The sequence below is a fragment of the Natator depressus genome, chromosome 8 (assembly GCF_965152275.1).
Source record: "Natator depressus isolate rNatDep1 chromosome 8, rNatDep2.hap1, whole genome shotgun sequence".
Taxonomy (NCBI): Eukaryota; Metazoa; Chordata; order Testudines; family Cheloniidae; genus Natator; species Natator depressus.
Window position 1 is genome coordinate 96,141,113 of NC_134241.1, and position 15,264 is coordinate 96,156,376.

General features: G+C 41.6%; 1 protein-coding gene across 1 annotated transcript in view; it reads right to left on the reverse strand.

The window, feature by feature from the left end:
• The window catches only part of ZFYVE9 (zinc finger FYVE-type containing 9), a 93,772-nt gene that overhangs the window by 64,386 nt on the left and 14,122 nt on the right, over positions 1-15,264 (reverse strand). The window contains exon 2 of the mRNA XM_074961739.1: positions 3,334-3,438. The gene's annotated coding sequence lies outside the window, so the exon portion shown is untranslated. The remainder of the gene's footprint in view (positions 1-3,333; positions 3,439-15,264) is intronic.

Genomic DNA, 15,264 nt, shown 5'->3' on the forward strand with positions numbered 1-15,264 from the left:
TCCTTGATCTGTCCAAAAGCAGGTCTAACACTTCAGTGAAGTCCCTCGCTACAATAAAATTTTCTAGGGAGGAGTCAATCTAGAAAATAATTGATTGAAAAAGGAGGAATCATCTTTGTTGGGGCGTAGACGTTTACAAGAGTGTCTGTAAGATCAGACATATGCACTTTAACCATTAGGAGTCTTCCCTCCATGTCGAGCAGATGATGGGATTTGTGTGTGCTGGTTTTTTTTTGTTTGGGTTTTGTTTTTTGTTGTTTTTTTTTTGGGGGGGGGGGGGTTCTTAATAGAACTGACACGCCTCTAGACTTGGCCAAGTAATTACTAAAATGCCATCAACAATCCCGCCTTTTTTCAGCTTTTCAGCCTCAGACTCAATTAGGTGGGTTTCCTGGAGGAGTATTATATTAACTTTCAATTTTAAATGAGATATAACATTTTTTTCTTTTTAGAGGGTTACCAATTCCTTTTATATCCCAAGAAACATGTAAGTAGATTAGCCATAGGTACTCACAAGGGGAAGCAACCCCACATGAATCTTATGCTGTGCCCATCAAGACTCAGAGGTACAGGCAGGGTGAGAAGAATCCAAGATGAAGGTTATTTAAGGGAATTCATAAGATGTTTAGATGAAGAGAAGGGAGAAAAGATGATAGAGTAGCAAGAGGTTAAGTGCTGAGTAAGAGAATTTAGAGGAGGTAGGGCGGGTGGCTGTAAGAAAAACAAAGGTGTGAGAGAGCAACACTCTCGAGTCAGAGTGAGACAAAAAAGTCTGTTAGAGAGGGGCAGCCCAAATGAACAAATCCCTCTGACCCACACTGAATGCAAAATAAATAAATATTCCCAAGGTCCCTCCCTCAGCATTGCAAAAGGTGGGGGGGGGGGGGCGAGGAGGTGTGAACATGCCTGAATACGCTTTAAATAGTGTTTCTGAGCTAAAATAACATAACTATGCATTGAAGGTTAGAATCCTACAAGACAGATATCTGCTTGGGTGTCCACTAGAAAAAAAGAGGGCAGGTGGGAAAGAAGAACAACCAATCCAAACCACCTCCTATAGGCAAGTGGATCCAAAATCCAGTGTATGGCCCTTTGATAGCTGGCTACTTAAAGGTCAATAAGAACTGAAATACTGCTCTCATCTCTTGGTATATCACCTGACATTACCATCTGCAATTTAAACTAAATACAATACTAGTATACTGTTCTTAAAACACTATCAGTAAGATGAGACAGCAACCCCTACCACCACTATCCTGAACCACAAAACCAGTAAAACAAAACCCCATAACTATTCAAAATGGAAATCGGGAAAACCAGATTGATAGCTGACCAACCCCAGTTTGTTAGGCAAATCAATCACCCTCGGTGTCCCAGTGAGAGGACAGGATATAGCTACTGTCTCCTCTGGAGCCAAGCTGGTCGAGGCTCTTGCTCAGCAGGATGTGGTATGTTGATCTGAGTCTGAGTGTCCAGTGGCTTCACCTGGCTTGACACACAGGCAAGATGGGTTCCTTACTGTACTGAACAGGCTTTTTTCCAACTATGGCCTAGCTGTAGTCAGGAAAAATCATTTTATGCCCCTTCCACATCAGGTTTCCTTTTTCAAGGATGGATTCTTTCACATTGTATTTTAGGAATTTTAATATAAACACCATGAGTTTCGCATTAGTTGTGGGCTTAGGTGCTAAGGGCTTGAGCAGTGGGCACTTTCTATGTCCAGATCCGTATCAGGGAGAAAGGAAAGGATCTCAAGTAGAGGCTTAGAAAAAAATTTACTGGCCTGTCCTTTTCCAATTCCAAAGGGAACACAACCACTCAAATTATTTCTTCTGGATTGGCTCTCCAGATGGTTGATTCTACTTTATACCTTTGGGATCACACTTAGTGGTTGGTCTGTAGTGATCTCTACGAGCCCATATTGTCTTCTAAAGTAGAGACTCTAGTTTCACCTTCCCCAATCCTGGAGGATAGCCCACCCTTGCACACTGATCTGGTGTGCTGTAGGATGAACCACCCAGAGACAAAAACTATGGCTTTACAACAGCGGATGTTGGTGGGCTTTAGTGGGATTGAGCAGGAGCTCCAGATCTAAGCAACCATTTTTGCCTCCCGGCTCCCTGAAGACTCATATTTAACAAGAATATTTTAAAGCACTGCCTTTTTTATTCCTCTGTAACTTACATAGTAAGCTGATTTATATCATGATATTAAAATAATTTATATTAATATACTATGTGGATGACACTTTTATTCCAACTTCTCAAATAAGTCTCAGAACAAATTTTATATGGCAGAGTTACCTAGCCCTGGGGGGGGGGGGGGAAGTGTGTTGATGGAAATGGTGACAGAACTTTACTGATGGAAAGCAACATCACCACTTTGGAGTTACATAATATTTTTGATCTTCAAAGGGCTTTATGGGCACTGACACCTTACTATACCTGTATAATAAGGAAGGTATGTAAATGTTGTTATCCATGTTTAACAGATGGGAAAATAAGGCAATCTGATGAGACAACTTGCCTAAAAACCCAATATAAAAGGACCAGGATAAGAATACAGGAATTCTTGTCTCCCCGTCCTGTGCTCAGACCATTCCTTCTCAGTGATTAATTGTGAACATACAAATTTCACTAAACTTTACCAGACAATACTAGAATGATTTACAATAGACCTTATAACAAATATAATTGGAACATTCCTGAGGTGAAAATTGCAATGTCTGTGATCAGATGAAAAAATATATATATAAGTTGCTCTTTTATCCTGTCTGTTTCAGATTCCAGGCACTGTCATTGTTTGACAGCATGATTACAGGGGATTGCACATCAACTCAGGTAAGTAATGTGTTAGATCCAATGCTCCTGAGGACTTGCTTCAACCCCTAGCAGTGCTGGTCAAGTCTGCATTCTATTCCAGCACATAGTAGTGACCTTTTTAATTTTCTCCTGGGAAGAAGGAGGAATCAAGCACTTCAAGCGTAATGAATAGCTTGTTAAGAGAGCTAAGCAACAGATATGTCTGTCCCTGATGATGAAATCTGCCCTCAGCACAGCCTGAGGGAGACAGATTTGGGGCTGCGAAAAAAAACAACAAACCCTTATTCTAAAATAAACTTAATCCCAATAAAAAGAAAAGGAAAATGCAAGTCTGAAATAATTAAATCATCTAGTTCATACAACCGAGTTTGTACCCCATATAGATTCTTAATTCATTTTAAAGTAATCTATTTCTTGATCATAATCTACATAATACTATCTAATAACAGTATTAACAAAGTATAGCATTATATAATAACTGTATTAACAACAGCGCTTACTTGCTTCTTACCTTTTTATCTTATACATGTGTTAAGAAACCGATGACCCTGTGCCTATTCATGATGACTGCTGCACAATCAGCCAGTTCTGCTGAATCAGTATGTTCTATTTGATTCTGAAAAGAAAAAATAAAAGCAGACTTTAAGATTGGTAATTCTGTCATGAACCATGTTTTCGCAATACAGGAAGTTTGTTGCAGCTAGCACAAGCACATTCAGCAAATGCTGCAAATCTCCAAATGATTTAGTTTGTATTTGCAGCTTTTAATTCAGGGATCTATGTGCTTTGTAGGGCAATAGCAGAAATATTCTGACTGAAGAGACCAGTGATAAAGGATATGTTGCTACCTGCTTACAATTATTCTTCTTTTAAAAAGGCCTATAGAATGAAGCACCAACTGCAGTCGTCCTTGTATCCTTGATGACCTTGACTGTAATGCCAATTTATGGACCTACTATAAAGTTAATTACTTTATATTACATTAAGCTTTCCAAGAATAAAAGCTAGTAGATTTGATACTTAACAACTCATGACTCTCACACTCAGAATTCTTGAAACTCCACCCAATGGCTTCCTGCTGATTTCTTTACTGCCAAACAACTGCTTTTATGCCAAATTATTCCTACAATCCCAGTCTCTCTCAATTTCCTAAAGGGTTTTAATCTACCACCACAACATGGCATCACCCCTTAACAGTGGGGGTCATGTAACAGGACAAGCATCCCAAGAAAAAGTATTTTACTCTGCTGAATAGAACATCTTCGATAGCATCATGTTTTCATTTTCATGTGGCTGCAGGTAGTCGTAAACACAAGCGTATAACCTATCTGTGCACACTGGGAGCACAACCAGAAGTGCATCACCAACTGCCAAGACGAGCCTCAAATAGAACAAGGACTCAATTAAACTAAACTCATATTTTAAAGTGTGTTGACATTGTTTCTAATGCATTTCAATTGCCTAACATGTAATATGTTTATTAATGCTTTGACACAGCTTGAAAAGATTCTTACAAAACTCCAGTGAAATGGAAAGAGCTTAAAAAAATATTACTCTCCATGGACCAACACAATGTTCAGTGTTGCAGTACTATTTTCCCAGGGTTGTTTATTGTTCTCTTCAGAAATATGCCACAATAATAATTCCAGGAAGCTAAGGAATTGAACAGTTGCAAACACAACAGTGGTATTTAAAAGGCTGGAATAAAATCACACAGCATCATATGCTGGTAGTACCATTCCTGCCTGCTAATTGTACTAGCACTTCCAAGCATATTCCTGCCTCCTTACGTTAAGGAGACAGTCAAAAACTTGTGGAAAAAGAAATGAACTTCTATTCTGTGTTATCACTTGATATGTAAAATTGGCAATAATACACATACAGAAGTGAGGGTGTGGGTGAATTCCATGAGCATGAAAGGTTCTCTGCAGACAGATGAGGTACAGACAGCAGTGCAAGCTTCCCCACTACATTACCATGGCCCCTCCCTGACCTGAAGGGATCACCCTGTAGATGGCGAAAGGATAGTTCAGCCTCCATGGCCCATTCAATTCTTGGTCTCTCTGCTGAGATTTTGAAAAGTGGGACCCACTTAATAACAATTCTGTTCATGCTATGTGTCAACCAAACCCTGGTCACCAAATGCATTTCACATGGGCCACCAAACTGCTATCTGATAGCAACAGATTTTGATCACTACCAATAAGAACTGGATTAGAACCAACAACCTATAAGTGAAAAAAATATATATATTCTGTTACCAATCCCCTGAAGCAAACAAGTCTCCCACAGAGGAAATATTTGGGGCATGCAGGGCAATAGCTATAAGAATAAAATGTGAAAACAGTAAAACTAATCTACTTTCTTTGGTCCCTTTTCCTGTATACCAAATTTAACTTTTTCCTAATTGTTCAACCTGGAGAAGGAAACACAACCAAAGGATTGCCACCAGCCTCCAAAGAAAATTCTTAGAATATTACCCTGGAGTCCAAAATGCTCCTTTGTTTACACCACACACACTGGAACATCCACAAAGGTCAACACAAAAATCAGTGCACATTTACAAATATAAATGCAATTTATTTATATAGAGAGAGCCATTTCAGAAAATAGATAAAAATGTAGGGGTTTTTTCTGCTTTTATTTTTTAAAAGAGAAAAAATGAGGATAATAAAAAAGGATCTCTTCTAATAGAGAGAGTTAAAGGGGAAATAGATTAAAATAAAATCACAGACAATATTCACGAGCTTTAATGGTCAATGCTCTTAAGTTCTGCACAAATATCAACCTCTGCTTAGAAGGGACACCATCAGCTGCGAGGAGTGGGAGAATAATACTTCCATCTCAGAATGGTGTGCCTAGTAAAACCCAAGATCACTATAACTGAAAAAGAAGGAAAAAACCTCAAAGTTCCAGTTTGTTTACTTTGAGCATTTTAAGGCATGTTCACTGATTTGCTAATGACCGGATGCATTTTGTCTCCTGCACTACTACGATAGGAGTCTGTGACAATAAGCACCCCTGTATTCACACCCTATCCACAACTGTAATAATCTTTGTACAAAATATGCCTTGTGAGATATCATTTGAAAACTAACTCCTCACTGGTCAATAACATCATGGTGAAATGTATGTAGCAACGTTATATGTAAAGTTATGAAATACCCCTTTATGATGTTATTAGCACATGTTCAAAACCACACACCCTGCCTAGGCAAAAGTTGTTGAACAGGTCTATCCTAAACAAAGGAATGTATGTTTTACCTCAATTTATATATAAGTAGTAAACAGGGGCCTCGAGACAGCAGGGGGAGGAGATGAAAGGAGACTCAGGCCTTTTCTACACTACAGAGTTTTGTCAACGAAAGTCATGCCGACAATCAGAAAGTGCTATAGCAACATTGCTACTGCATGTTCACACTATGCTCCCTCTGTCAGCAGAGCGTGTCCACAGTTCGTACTCTAGCATCAACAGTAAGAGCAGTGCACTGTGGGTAGCTATCCCACTATGCTACTTGCCACCTTCTGCCACTAGGAGTTGTGGGAAGGCGGAGTGGATCACAGCACATCATGGGTGTGGGCTCAATGTCCCATGATGTACTGTTTTCCATCCCAGCATTCTATGGGCTTCCGACAGTGTTTTACAGCATTTTTCAATGACCCCAATACACTGTGTGCCCGCCATCTCCGTCTGAAAGGATGGATCCTGCACTGCTCTCTAATGTTGTGGTCACTTTCCTTAACATATCGCAGATGGTAATACAGTTAATCATGAGGTACCTATCTAAAGAGGAATCAGAGGTGCCGGACCTGCTATGTGCCATGGAAAGAAACAACACCAGATTACTTTTGGCATTCACAGAGCAGCTGCACATGGTGGACTGTCGATTTTGGTCACGGGAAACAAGCACTAAGTGGTGGGATCACATCGTTATGGAGGTCTGGGATGATAAGCAGTGGCTGCAGAACTTTCAGATGTGGAAAGCCACCTTCCTGGAACTGTGTGCAGAGCTCGCCCCAGCACTGCTTCGCGAAGACACCAAAACGAGAGCTGCCCTCTCGGTGGAGAAGAATATGGCGATCACAGTGTGGAAGCTGGCGACTCCAGAATGCTACTGCTTGGTCGCAAATCATTCGGAGTTGGGAAGTCCACCGTTGGGGCTGCGTTAACGCAAGTGTGCTGGGCCATTAATTTCATGCTGCTACGAAGACCATGACTCTTGGCAATGTGTGTAAAATATGCTAGCTTTGCGGAAGTGGGATTCCCTAACTGCAGCAGGGCAATAAATGGCACATATATGCCAATTTTGGCACCAGACCACCTTGCAACGGAGTACATCAATAGAAAGGGGTACTTCTCTATGGTATTACAGGTGCTTGTGTATCACCACAAATATTTCACTGACATCAACACAGGATAGTCAGGGAAAAGGAATGACGCACCCATCTTCAGGAACACTGATCTGTACAGAAAGCTGCAAGCAGGGACTTTCTTTCCAAACCAGAAGATTCCAGTGGGGGATGTGGAAATGTCCATAGTGATCCTTGGAGATCCAACCTGCCCCTTATTCCCAAGGTTTATGAAGCCTTACACCAGAAAGCTTGACAGCAATAAGGAGCGCTTCATCAGGCTCAGCAGGTGCAAAATCACCGCAGAATGTACGCTTGGCAGATTAAAGGGTCGCTGGCGCTGTCTTTTTGGCAGGTTAGACCTCAATGAGAAAAATATTCCCATGATCATAGCAGCCTGCTGTGCTCTACCATTTGTGAAGTCAAGGGGGAAAAGTGACCGCAGAGACAGAGCATTGAGGTGGATCGCCCGGCAGCTGATTTTGAGCAGCCAGACCCCACAGCTATTAGAGGGGCTCAGTGTGGGACTATTCAAATCAGGGAGGTTTTGAAGCAGCATCTTGATAATGAGCCCCAGTAATGTGTCTTTCTGTAATTAATTGAACCAGGCATTGTTTACTTGCCACCTTAAATGACCCCTGTAATGATTCCTGCCTGAGCATTCATTGTAGCCTGCAATTGTGGCGATTGCCACTGTGATTGGATTTCTGTTGCAACCACCCTGTGTAGGTCACAAATGAAGAATCACTGTCTTTGTAAGACTCAATTTTTATTAAACAATAATACACAGATTAACATTTCTTACAGGGGACATGACAGTGAGCAACGATCACTGAAGTGAGGATCTCAGAGCTGCATGTAAGTCTAGCTGTCTTTATGGAAAATGTCCCGGGGTGGAGTGCAAGGGGTACTGACACAGACTGGAAATGTGAGAGGAATGTGGGAGGGCAAGGAATGCAGCTCTGCATGGACTGCAGTGAGAGTCGAGCACGTGTGTGTTCTGCCTGCAGCGCAATCAGGGACCTCAGCATCTCTGTTTGGTCCTCCATGAGTTTTATTATCCACTCCTGACCCTGTCTCCTCTCCTGGCTATCCCTTTGTAGTTTCTTGTCTCTCTCCACACTTTGTGCTTGCTATCAACCTGATCTGACAATTGTAGCAATTACCGAAACATGTCCTCCTTACTCCTCCTTGTTCACCTCCTTATCTGATGGAGGCACTCCAATGGTGTGTAGGAGCTGGCCCTCAAGGGTACATCTGCAGAAACAAAAGAAACAATACACACAGTCAGTATCACATGTGCACTCTCGGTCTTGAATCATAAAAGTTACATACACCTCTTTCTCACCTTCTGTTGGCAAGCATGCAGCATGGCGAGAGCACTAAACATGGTGAGTTTGGCCGGGGGTGGGGGTGTGCAAGATGAGACAGGGTCTGGGTGGTTTCAGAAGGGGATCAGTACAAGCACCAGGGGACACTATTCTTAATATTGGCACCATTTTCCACCGGTGGGGGCGATCGAAGCTGAAATCACACTACTGAAGGTAACCGAAGACACAAGGGTGCATCTCCTGCATGCATGTGGCTTAAGACCTGCTCTGTATGCTGCTCGCCTGTGTGCTGCTTTGGTTCCTTCAGAAATAACTGCTGATTGACGCAACAGTTTCCTACAATGGGGGAAGAAACAAAGCAGCTGTGCCAAGGAGCCTTCGGCAGAGGATTGCAGAGTATTTGCAGGAAAGTTTCCTAGAGATCTCTATGGAGGCTTCCCGGGAGATCTCGGTGTGCATTAACAAACTTTTCCGCAGGGCCCCCATTGCGTAGCTGCACAGGGGAAGGCAAAGCAGATGCAAACAGTACCTAGTGTTGTTAAATTCAATCCCTTCTCCCACACGCACCATGTAACAAAATAAAGGACACCTCTACCTGATGTAATCGTGCATTATCAAAGAAAAAAAGAGTACTTACCGGAGCTCCCCTCTCTGCTTCAGGCACACCTGACCTGGACTGCTGGAACTGGCTAGCCCCTCTGGAATCAAAAAGAGATCCTGGCTTGCCATGGCACCAAACAAGCCTATTGCCTGTCCCACATCCTCCTCCAACTCGACCTCCTCATCCACCACTTCATCCTCAGGGTTGACTCCGCTGGCCGCAGCCTCCAGTCCCCATGAAGTATCCACGGAGCTCTTGTGGGTGGAGGTGAGGTCGCCACAGAGGATGGCGTGCACTTCCTTGTAAAAGCAGCATGTTTTCGGCACCGCACCAGAGTAACGGTTGGCCTCCCTTGCCTTCTGGTACACCTGCCTCAGCTACTTTATCTTAGTTCGGCACTGCTGCGTTTCCCCTTTGTGCCCCTTCTCATCCATGCCACAAGCAATCTGCTTGCAGATGTCAAAGTTCCTATGGCTGAATCGGAGCTGCGACTGCACAGCCTCCTCTCCCCACAGATCCAGCAAGTCCATTGTACTCCACTTGGGAGACTTTTTGCTCTGGAAAGCCGGCACAGTCAACTGGGAAGATGCAACGTGAGCTGTTCACACCAAGTAAACAGGAGTTAAATTCCCAGGGCTTTAAAGGGAGAGGGGCCCATGCCTGCGTACCTGCCTGCAGGGTAGCAGAGTAGAAACTGCTTACCAGAGCGGTCATGATGGGCATTGTGGGACACTTGGGGCGACATAAACAAGTGCAGTGTCTACACTGACACAGTGTCACTCTAACTTCGTTGCAAAAAGCTCCATACCATTCATCAAGGTGGTTTTATTATGTCGGCGTACCACGAGAGTTAAATCAGCAGGAGGAGCATAGTAGTGTGTACACATCTGCTGTTTTGTTGACGAATCCTGACTTGTCGACAAAACTGCATAGTATACACAAGGCCTAAGTCCCCTTCATGCTGTTCTGACAGTGTAAAGATGTCTTAAAATGGACATGAATTACATGTGCATCCACTTCAAGGCACCTGTACACTGCTAGATCAGTATAAAGTGGTGTTAGTATAGATAAGTATACTATCTATAGTATACTATCTACAGTATACTATCTACTAAAGTGGTGTTAGTATAGATAAAAACCATACGTAGGCTTGGAAGGATTCAATTTTTAATCAGTACATGTCAATTTCACCGTACACACACAGATCAATGAAAAAATATTTCCATTGATAATTATTGAAATTTACAGATAGGCAAAGAAAGAAAAATGCTGCTTGAGAACTAACTGTTTGAATTAAGGATATCTAGTTTGTATATTTTGACATGTGACGTTGACAGTTTGTATTTTAATGGTTACAAAGCTTTACCTTTTTGAACTTCAGCATCTACTTCATTAAATAATTGTCTTACCCACACAATTTCCCATAACTGTGAAATTTTAAATTGACAAAAATTGGAAAAAAAATTGCTTACAGCCATTAATTGCACACAACTGTGAAAATTTAAACCCAATAAAAATATTTTAAAATGCTTTAAAATGATAAATATTTGTTGAAATAAAAAAAAATTTAAAAAAAAATTCTGCCAGCCTTTCCATACTTTGTAATTCTGGTGTCTTAATTTCCTTCTCTCCTCATTCTGGAACCACTGGTTGAAAATACTAGAGAGACTAACCAACATGCAATGCACAGTTTATCAACGATCAGTGATTAAAACACTTAAAGCTTTATCAGTTACATGAGTCACAGATGTTATAATAAAAATGGATGGTTTTGCTTAATAGGGACTGTGACAAAGTTCCTCCTCTGCCTAGGTGGGTCCTGTGCTTATTGGCGGATTTGCTCGCCTCAGAGGTTCACGGCAGCCCTCAGTTTGGCCACTTTCATGGCTCAAATCTGCCGTGCACTCAGTTAGCCTCATCACCGGCCAGCATGGGGAAAAGGAAGAAGAACAAGCCCCGCAGTCTTTGCTGATCCACCTAGTGGATCGGGGAACAGGCCAGAGACCTCCCCCTCTGGTGGAACCCACAGTCCGGGTCAACTCCTCCAGTATCAAGTAGGGAGTTGGGGGGCTGGAGGGATGGGGGGAACCCGGGCCCGCCCTCTACTCCGGGTTCCAGCCCAGGGCCCTGTGGATTGCTGTTGTCTACAGTGGCTCCTGTAACAGCTGCATGACAGCTACAACTCCCTGGGCTACTTCCCCATGGCCTCCTCCCAACACTTTCTTTATTCTCACCACAGGAGAGATGATGTCTTCCTCCTGATGTCTGGTAATGCTTGTACATCTCAGTCTTCTAGTAGTATGCCTTCTCACTCTCAGCTTCTTGCTCCTCTTGCTCCCAGCTCCTCACACACACACCACAAACTGAAGTGAGCTCCTTTTTTAAAAACCCAGGTGCCCTGCTTAGCCTGCCTGTCTTAACTGATTCTGGCTGCTTCTTTATCCAATCACAGAATATCAGAGTTGGAAGGGACCTCAGGAGATCATCTAGTCCAACCCCCTGCTCAAAGCAGGACCAATCCCCAATTTTTTTTGCTCCAGATCCCTAAATTGGCTGCAGGTGTTCTAATCAGCCTGTCTGCCTTAATTGTTTCCAGAAAGTTCCTGATTGTTCTGGAACCTTCCCTGTTACCTTACCCAGGGAAAACGGACCTACTTAACCTGGGGCTAATATATCTGCCTTCTAGCACTCTCTTGTAGCCATCTGGCTTGACCCTGTCACAGGACATAATTAGAAATCTTAAAATTAAACAATACTATAACCAGGGTAATGAATTTCAGGCCAGACATTTCAAATAAATGATATCAATTATGCCAATCACTTGAACGGTTCACCTGAATGATAATTATAAACACTTAGTGAGAGTTGGTTTGATCTGTGGTACCGGCATTCAGATAACTGATGGCCAAGAAGGCTAATAATTGGAATCAGAGTGTTTTACCTTTAGGTCACCAGTTCAAGGTTGCTAAAGACAAGGAGTTACTACTTCATTATGGTTCTTTGGTAGCCTATGAACTAGATGTCTTAGCCCCATTTCAAGTGGACATGTGTCTATATTACGAAAAAATCCAAAACTGTCAGTCTCAGTGGAAAAGCAAATTAATGAATGGAGTCTCCCTCTATATTTGGTATCCCCAATCCAGCCTTGATATAACTGCATGGTGAAACTTGTATTGATGGTACACAGGCTCTATCTATGCTCTGTGGATAAATAGAAGACTTCAGTTTTCAATGCTGTCAGTCTGTTGTCTTTCATGAGTAAAATTCACAATCAGAGAGTTATTAATCCGTTGCAGAGATAAAGAACAGGGCTGTTGCTATCTAGTGTATGCCAAACAAAAGTAACGGCAGGTCTGACAAAATGTCTGAGACATGTGACAGCAGTAATAGCTGCACCATACGCATTAAAATCTCTGCTGTGGCGAGGGACTTTAAAACTACATCCTGAACATGGGTTGGCATTTTAAAAATATTTTTATTGTCATTGCAAAACTGTAATCATGCGATTAGACAGAAAGGAAAAGAAATACTTTTAAAATTCTGTCTATTACACAAACCTCTCCCCCTCCCCACACACATACACACACACACACTCCCAAACAAAAACAACACTGGTACTTATTAAAGTAAGAGAAAAAAATACTTAGCCTAAAAAAACCCATCAGGTAAAATATTAGTATTGCCGTATTAAACCTCCAAAAGCACCTACCATAGCTCTGTATTTTAAGAAGAAATTGGTGTGTGTGTTCTGGATGTAAAAAATTTTCTGTAACATCATTGGAACCACATACCTCTATACTAGACATAACAGCCTTAGCACACAACTGAGACACTAAAAACACCCTCACATCATCAAAATACAATTATTTTTTAACCTTTACATTTCAAAACCCCCAACAATTTTTTAACCTTTTCCAGTCTTAATCTGTTGGAAAACAATGTAGAAAATTGGGATAGCAATGTTGTGTGTTGATCTGGAAGTGCCTGAGGGAAAAAAAAGTCTATGATCCCTTTCATCTGTCAGACTTTGTTTATCAGATATTCCCCCCCCCTCCACAGATTAGGCTGGAGTCAATATCAGAAGAGTTGAGCCCATGGTTTCATCTTTTATTTGGGTTATGAAATACTTTATTAAGAGCAGTAAGTAGGGGATTAAATTCAGTTAATTTAAAAAAGAGATGAAAACTTTTCTAATGGTTCCTCCCCATCAACAGCATCAGAAATACCAAGTATCCTTGGATTTTTCATCTTCTAAAATTCTCCATTACTCCTGCTACTCAGTGTGGAGTAACCCAAGATTAGATAGTTGTGTTTCAGGTTTTCCACTGACCGTGTGCAGTAGCCACTGTAACTTGTATTCTTTCTTCTCTTTGCCTATAAAAGATTAGCCAATGAACTTCTGTTCGTTCTGTTTAGTTCTATCTTTGTCTAAGTGATTTTGCAAAGGAAAGATGAATTCTCACTAAGAAGGAATGAAAGAACCTCTAGCTTTTCCACTGATATTTGCATTTTTCCTGTAGATTTTTTTCCCCCATGCTGTTTTTAGGCTGTTATTTTCATTCTTGTCTCCTGCTGAGTCTCCAATAGGGAAAGACATTCACTCATGTCAGAGCAGCAGCAGAGTATACCTAACAACAGCCGCCTCAAAGAAACATTGTATATGGCTTCCCAGTCAAACCAGCAAGGGCAGAAGAAAAATAAAACAACACTATCAATCCTTGTCCGATGGTAAAAGACACCTACTCTATGGCAATGCTTACAGTAGTGGACAAATCCTATTGCCCAACACTGCAGACAAACCCCTTTTCTACTTTAGAGGGAGGAAAATTTATTTTCTTGACACAGAAAATACTCAGGTCAAAAAACCTACACATGTTCAGAATGCTGTGGAGACAGGGCCTTCAAAACGCAGCGGGAGGGGAAAACTACATGCCGTTCTTATGCAACCTCTTTTGGCTGACAAAAGAGCAGTTTTGGTTGGCGCTGAAACCCAACCTATAGGCCTTGATATGATGTGATAAAGCTCTCTCCAAATACGTTATGCAGTCTAAATTCAAGCTAGCATTTCACATGTCCCAGTTTGAAATACTGTAACACAGAAATCTCATGTATTCTATATTTCATGCTTTTCTAATTTAAACTTGATTCATTCTTCTGAATTTAGTCATGGACCCATTCCATAGAACATGTAATTAATATAAGTTATATTTGGTTTGTTTTTTAAATCAGCAATTAGAGCATAATATAATTGACAGTAATTATTTCAAATTTGACACTAATCACAGAATTACAAAAACGTACTTCTGAAAGTCATCATGTCCACCCCCCTGGGCTGAGACAGGATCAAGAAAATCTAGACCATCCCTGACAGTAAAACTGGCTCTTCAAAACCTCCAGTGATATGGATTCCACAACCTGCCTTGGAGCCCTATTCCAGAGTTTAACTACGCTTATAGTTAGAAAGTTTTTCTTAATCTCTAACCTAAATCTCCTTTGCTACAGATTAAGCTCATGACTTCTTGCCCTACCTACAGTGGACATAAAGAACAATTGATCACCATCCTCTTTATCACAGTATATGTTAACATATTTAAAGATTATCAGAACCCCCCCCCCCACACACACACCTTCTTTCCTCAAGAATAAACATGCCCCGTTTTTTTTAACCTTTCCTCATAGATCAAGTTTTCTAAACCTTTTATCCTTTTTGTTGCTCTCCTCTGGACTTTCTCCAATTTATCCACATCTTTCCTAAAGTGTGATGCCCAGAACCGGACATAGCCCTCCAGCTGAGACCTCACTAGTGCCAAGCAGAGCAGAACAGTTACATCCCATATCTTACATCTGACAACCCTGTTAACAAACCCCAGAATTATATTAGCCTTTTCTACAACTGCATCACCTTGTTGACTCACATTCAATCATGCTCCACAGTAACTCCCAGATCCTCTTTAGCAGTGCTACCACCTAGCCAGTTATTCCCCATTTTACAGCTGTGCATCTGATTTTTCCTTCTGAAGTACTTTGCACTTCTCTATATTGAATTTCATCTTGTTGATTTCACACCAGTTCTCCAATTTATTGAGGCCATTTTGAATTTTAATCCTGTCCTCCAATGTGCTTGCAAACCCTCCCCTCTCGGTGTAATCTGCAAATTTCA